The sequence below is a fragment of the Canis lupus genome, chromosome 8 (assembly GCF_011100685.1).
Source record: "Canis lupus familiaris isolate Mischka breed German Shepherd chromosome 8, alternate assembly UU_Cfam_GSD_1.0, whole genome shotgun sequence".
Taxonomy (NCBI): domain Eukaryota; kingdom Metazoa; phylum Chordata; class Mammalia; order Carnivora; family Canidae; genus Canis; species Canis lupus.
The window spans coordinates 6,192,346-6,199,648 of record NC_049229.1 but is presented as its reverse complement, the minus strand read 5'-3'; the positions used below and the strand labels follow the sequence as shown (position 1 = coordinate 6,199,648).

Here is a 7,303-nt window from a genome sequence, read left to right as displayed (position 1 = left end):
CACAATCCAGGCAATGAGTGTCAAAAATTCCTGCTATTTGAATGAAGGCAATATTTTTGTTTTCATGGGACCCGGAAAATACTTGGCAGGGAAGGAACACCTAGAAAAATCCTAAATGGAAAATCAGAAGGAATGGCATTTCTAGAGCATGTACTCTTAGCTTCTGACTGTACCAGAAAAGGAGATATTGATGAGATTGGAACAATGGCTGTGGCAGCACAACTGACTGTTTACTGTGGAAAGTTTTGAGATGACCCTGATCTCAGGTCCCTTGAGTACACTGAGTAAACTCATACAATATTTGCTTTTACATATGTTAAACATAAAGAAAACAGAAATTCTGGGAGATAAAAAAAATGTTAAGAGAAGTAGATAAGCCAAAGAATATTTATTTTCGAAACCTTTAACCCCCAGTGAAAGAGAATTTAGGGGAGCAAATGGATCATAGAATTTTAGAGTTAGAAAGATTGTTAGACATCATCTGGGTCACTTTCCTGATTTCACAGATGAGGAAATTGAAGTCCCAAAAGGTTAACTGGGTGGCTCAGAGTCCAGACAGTTATTTGATGAGAGAACTTGATTTAAATCCATTGCTACTTCCCTTCTATCATACAATTTCAAGGTTTTCATAAAGATGAGATTGCTGTCTTCTGATATTGCACCTAGACCAAAAGCCACCCAAATAGAAGTTCAATTATAAATGACACAGAAAGCTTCAAGAAAGAATATGTCCTTGTACATGATGTATAGTACAGATATTACTCATTTTAGATGAACTTGAAAGATAGGAAATGACTATAATTTATTTTTTATTTCCTGACTCCCCTATTAAAGACTTCATAGACTGGGTATACTCTGTTTCAGAGTAGAACCCACCAGCCAGGGGTGACATTGTGGCCAAGCATTAACTAAATGCTCTAGGTGTACAAACATTAACTTGCTATATATATTTTTTGAGCTTTGAGTGGAATCAGAGAGTCCCTCAGAGTGAAAAAATGTTTCATAAACTTCAAAGCAATAGTAATTGATGATGTCTCAGTCCATTAGCAACTATATCTAACCAGTTCCAGAGTCTTGTTGGCTTTTTCTTTGAAGGCCTCTACTGTCTCTCCTTTAGCCTCCCTGGTTTGTTTGTTAAACTCCAAATTCTCAATTTGTTATTTGTGTTTCTCTATTATCCTGCTCCACTGTAACTACCTCACATAGTCACAAAACAAATCACTTATCCCAACATGAATCTCAATTTTGCTCAAACTTTCCTTGTCTTAGAATAGACTTTGCCTCTTTTATATCCAGAAGATCCTTTAAAGGTCTTTTCTAAAACCTTTTCTGGCAGTCTTCTCAGGCTCTTCTGGCACACAGGAATCCCCTCTGCTTCACTGGGTGCTGGTTGCATGTGAGAATCCTAGAGAACTTTGATAAATGTTCCCATTTAATAAAAATACCAATGTCTGGAACTACCTCACATCAATTAAATCATATATTCCTGCCATCATCACGGTTTAAAAGCTTTTCAGGTGAGTCTAAGCTAGAGCTAGGACTGAAAATCACTGTCCTAGAGAATTCACAAACTATGTTGCTCATGTAGGTACTTATTCATAATATAATTATAAATTACAAATTCAGTGTGACAATACTCAGTATCTTCATGTGTGTAAATTTTTCGCTGAGTTGGACAAATCTCATGAGTTTTGCATATCTTGAAACCCTGTGAAACTTGGTTCAGAGATGAACACAAGTGAAACCTGGAAAGGTAACCTTATTAGTAATATGGGCACAACCTGCACCTGTTTGTTTGTCTGTTTGTTTTGGCTTTTCCTATACTTCAAAGTTTCGACTTGTTTAAGAGGCAGATTTTTTCTTTTGAAAAGAACCTTCTTCATAATAATATTTATTTGTACTTAGGAGTAATTTAGCTATTTTTGGCTTACTAACTTAGCTTATCTTGGTTTATACATTTTGTAAAATCCTATATAACTCATCTGCATCAAAGCCTTCCTGCTACTGCTATTAGGATTTTTTTTCTTCATTAGTTTTAGTGCCATGGCACCTACTTCAGTTAGTTGTGGCCTTGGAGAAATAAACAAAATAGTGAGGAATTAGAAATAATTTATAGGCCAGTTATATTAGCCTTTTGGCCTATCACGATCAATAAGGTAAGATGTGGCACCTAATTTGAGTTCAAACTCTCAAAAATGCTGTGGGTCTCACACTAGAAAGGTGTTTTATGACATTATGAATATCTGCCACACTCACATCTCCACCTTCTGAACAATTCAACAAGGGAGCCATTCTTTGCATATGACTTGCTGGGCTTTATACCACAAGACTCTTTTACTGAGCACAACCAATTAGACCAGGGACTACTGACTGAATTTAAGACTATGAACAAGGTAGAGGGGGAAATTATGGAGGCTTTGGATTGGAAATACTGTCCAAGGGATGCATTTACTCCTACAAAAGCAGAGCACACAAACAAAACGTAACTAAACTAATTGTATTTTGTGGGGATTTTCAATTAGTAGTGAAAATAAGTGGAAAAAGAAATTGGAGCTAGAGAAGCTGAGTCGAGAAAAGGAGACCTCTAGACTACTGTTCTGTTCTGAATGATGATTCAGTTCTTCATAAGCTCTGTTTTCTAAAACTAGACATCTTCCTGAGCTGTATTTCTTCCTTGTGTTCCTGTAAGATTAACTCCTGTAATCCTTGGTAACCTGAGTATGTTATTGCCTCCTGAAAAGAACCAGGCAAGCTCAAGTGTCTCTGTTGGGAATGTACTATAATTTCCCCAGTCTGGTTCCCATAAGCAAAACACCAACAATAGCTCCTAATATATGCTCATAGGATTCCTTTTCAAACTCCTTTGCAAATAATCTATAATACAACTGGGGATGGGGAATATGTGTCTAGAAGGACACGATATTAGACAGATATTTCGTAATTGTGACTTTTGCACATAATTCAGAACTATTTGAGTCTTGGAATTAAGATACAGGACGATTCTTATTGCTATTGTTAACTCCTCCCAAAGCCTCTTTATTCTGATAATTGCTCACACAGGGTAATTAACTATGTTCTAGGCACAGTTCCAAACATCTGCCTTCTAGCAGCTCATTTAATCACCACAATAAATTTATGGGAAAGGTGCTATTGTTAATATTACCAACCTTATATTTGAGGACACTGATACCTAGGCATGGAACCTATATCCAAACTAATGTGAGTTCTCTCCAACTTGTCTGGGTGGTCTGGGCCAGCTGAAGGTCTTGTCAGGGACGCCACTACAACTCAAGGGGTGGTTTTCACTTTCCATTTGCCTGAATTAAGAGAGAATATGGAAGAGGAGCTTAAGGAAAAATGTGGGACAAAGACAGGTGAGTACAGACATGTGGGAAGCACAGGTCAGGTCTTGAGGTCTAGCTGGTGACAGACCAGATTCAAACTCAGATAGTCTGATGTCAGGATTCATCACCCAATCTCTTCCCTATAGTTTTGCAGTGACGTCCATCTCCAGTATACCCTCTGTCTTTCTTCAATGAAGAAGAAAATATTAATGGTACTAAATCATCTTCAGCAGTTAGAATCATCACATAACTGAAAAATAGATGCATTTTTAATCAGGAATTGAAGTATTAAACCATTGGACATAGCCAACAGCCTTTCATTTACAGAGTTTGGGCTTAAATTTCATGTTTGCTGATTAGCTACTTGGGAGTAGAGAAGGGTAGAAAATCCTTCTCAAGTCAATCTATCCTCAAGTGACAATGAAGAACAAAGAACTGATTGCTTTTTTTATTTCTATTAAAGCATAATATGGCCCAAAAGACACCTCTTTGTTTTTTCTCAAGATCCCATAGATTTATATAAATGTTTCAGGATTTCTTTTCCTCTAGTGCCCACAGTTCTTGGTCACATCCCTTGGAAGAATGTAGAGGTAGACCAGACAAAGCAGTGGGCAGCCAAGCAAGGTTTATTGAGTAATAGTACAAAGCTCTGGAAGGCAGAGGGGACCTTAGAGGACTGCCTTTGGAGTTTCTAAGTCTAGGAGTTTTTATGAGATTGTGGCGAGCTATTTTAATATGATTAACCTTCTAAAAACCCAATCAGGTTTTGTTCCCTTGCTTATCTACCTATCAAGTAGTTGCTCATGTGGGAAAATGTGGAGGACTCCTTCCAGAGTGGTGTAGAATAATAGGATGAGGTCTTTTTCCTTTTAAAGGTAGTTTCCTCTTGGGATGGGGGGTGGGGGTGGAGGTTGCGGCTTGCCCCTCCCTGCCTTTGCTGACTATCCTCCATTATAAATAAGCATTATAAACACATTTCTCCCTTAGCCTCTGTGATTGATGTCTATGTGTTGCGTGAGGGCATTTCTTTCCCTCACCATGTCTTTGTAGTTAAATGAATTATATCTCTTAACAACCCTCACTGGAATCCTTGCTTGCTTGACCCATGATCCATGATCCATTCAGGTTGCAATAACATACGGTTCCCCTTTCCTTGTCCACTGATTAGCACCCAGCTAACTTTCCTACCCTGGGGGGATCAGGTGAATGAAACGTGGCAGAAGGGTAGAAAGGGAAGAGAATAAGTGAGCCCAAAACTTCAGCATAGCATTATCCACATTATCCACATGAGTTGTTTTATCTGTAAGCAGACTGCCTTTTTTGTAACCCCAGATAAGGGAAAACTGTAGCCAGACTAAGATGGAAACAGGGAAATCCAGCCATTGCAGGCATTTGTTCTTATCTTTTATTTTTGTAAAAAATAACAAGAAATCTCAGCAGAAAAAATCAATGCTTCATATGAAACCCAAATTTACAGTTTGTGTAAGTGCATTTTTTTTCCAGAGCCACTAATGTTGTTGTGTTGATGCCCTACATTTCCATTCCCTCCCATGCCCAGGAGGGGAATTTAGAACTTGAATAGACCTTTAAGATCACATAGTCTAACCCTCCCTCATGTCCCCTCCTTCTCCTAATAAGGAAAATAAAGCCTCAGGAGGTTAACCGACTTGCACAAGGTCACAGGAGCTCAATTGTCTCCTAAACTCCACGCGGAACTTTTTTCATTTCCAGCTTTAAATTATTTATTCAGTTTTTTGCCATTTTCACTTCATTGAAATGAACTCTCTCTTCTTGCTATTATATCCTGGAAGCTATTTATCCAACCTGATTTAATTGCATTTTCATGCAATTGTATTACATTTTGAAATTGCTATTACATTTTATATTCTCTGTGTTTTTATGCCCTAGTGCCAACTGTTAGCATCCTCTGTGTCCTGCTTTATTATTAAATTACCCCAGGTGTTTCTTAGGCTCGGTTTACTTATATTGCAACACAGAGTTAAACATACTCACATAGGCAGAATGTTTCATATCCTAACTTTGCGTCTGTGAAGGGAAGAAGTAGAAAGCCATGGGTTATTGTTGTGGCTTTTTCGGTGTTTACTACATTACCATTACAATAAATTAGCATCCCTGGTCTCCATGTTTCCAAATTTCCCTCCAGTCCTCTCTCATTTTTATAGGGCCATTCAGAGAAGAAGCTCTCTCCTGGAACTGCCCCTGCCTTCTGAAATTAGCTTTAGGAAGTCAATGCAGACATCGAACATTAAGTAAATGAACCCCAATTTAAAAAGGATTTAAGCAAATTAGATGGAAAAGCTCAAGGGAGACCAAAGCGATCTTCATAGGTCAAAAAGCCTGAGAAATTATTTAAAATATTACCTGTTTTCTTCCAGTGGGCAAATCGGTAAACATAAACCGAGGCAAAGTTGGAGAGCTTGTTAGAGTGGAAGAAGATTTTGACTCAGAAAAAACAAAACACCTTCAAAAGTAAAGAGAAAATCATTATAGCAAAAGTCGATAAAATATGTAGCCAAGAAAATGTCTCTCTTGAAAAAAAAAAAAAAGTTCAGTAGAATAATAGTGCTTGCCAATTATGGGGAAGATATTTTGATGCCTGCTCAGGCTTGGGCTTTATTTAGATGGACTCCAATCCAATCCACTGTCAGCTGAATTATATGCACCATGGACTTCAAAGGCTCTGTGCTCAATGAGAACGTCCAGGATGGAGTGCTGTGAGAAATAAATGATCGTGCGGCAGGATAGGCTGCCAAGCTGTGGCGATCACTTTCCAGTCACTGAAAAAATGTGGTTGTGCAAATGGACGTCACGCTGTGATAAGGGAAGTCCAAAAATACAGTTGCAACACAGTGAGCAAATTTAATGGAGGCAAATCTTTCACTTCCCTTGGACAGCTCTGCTCTGCAGGTGGTTTTACTGATGGACATAGTTACGTATGTGGGTGTGTAAACAGACATGCATTGAACTCCCCCTTCTTAAATAGGTATGTCAGAGTTAAAGCCACAGCAAAACTTTCAAGAGCTTGGGTGAAAGTCACATTCACTCCAGGTATTTGCTTTGGCAATTTACCCTGAGTCCTAGGGAGGGCAAGCTTATCCAAGGCACTATCATTACCTGGGCTGCTTTTGGGGGGCAGGGAGCTCTCTGTCTTCTGCAAGGCCACTTGCATTCAGAGAGTGCCATAGGAGGGATAACAGCTGAAATACGGCAGCTTTTCTCTACACAGCCCACTTCTTAAACCTTAACCTGCATTAGAATCACCTGGAAGTCTCTTTAAAGTGGACTGTTCCGGTGCCTGGGTGGCTCAGTGGGCTAAGCATCTGCCTTTGGCTCAGGTCATGGTCCCCCGAGATCTGGGTTGGAGCTCCCTGTTCAGCGGGAGCCTGCTTCTCCCTCTCCCTCTGTTCCTTCCCCTGGGGTTTCCCCTTTCTCACTCCCTCAAATAAATAATAAATAAATAAATAAATAAATAAATAAATAAATAAATAAATAAATAAAATCTTTAAAAAAATAATAAAGTAGATTGTTGGGGTGCCTGGGTGGCCCAGTCAGTTGAGCATGGGATTCTTGGTTTTGGCTCAGGTCATGATCTCAGGGTCATGAGACTGAGCCCCAAGTCAGGCTCTGTGCTCAGAGGGGCATCTCCTTGAGATTCTCTCCCCATTCTTCCCCGTCTGCCACTTCCCTTGCTTGATCGTGCTTTAGCTCTCTCTCAAATAAATAAATCTTAAAAATGAATGAATGAATGAATAAATACAAGTGGATCTGGGGGACTTGCTAGGGTGGGCCTCAAGAATTTCCATTTTTAGGGCAGCCCGGGTGGCTTAGCGGTTTAGCGCCGCCTTCAGTCCAGGGCCTGATCCTGGAGACCCTGGATTGAGTCCCACCTCAGACTCCCTGCGTGGAGCCTGATTCTTCCTCTGCCTGTATCTCTGCAG

The 7,303-nt window shown here is 39.5% G+C and overlaps 1 long non-coding RNA gene across 1 annotated transcript; it reads right to left on the bottom strand.

Moving 5' to 3' along the window:
- Nucleotides 1-419: 419 nt before the first annotated feature.
- LOC119872983 lies at nt 420-5,827 on the bottom strand. The gene is made up of 4 exons (XR_005362816.1): nt 5,727-5,827; nt 5,358-5,390; nt 3,168-3,317; nt 420-662 (listed from the first exon to the last, which is right to left on the bottom strand). It is a non-coding gene; the product is annotated as an uncharacterized LOC119872983 (long non-coding RNA).
- Between the last annotated feature and the right edge of the window lie 1,476 nt (nt 5,828-7,303).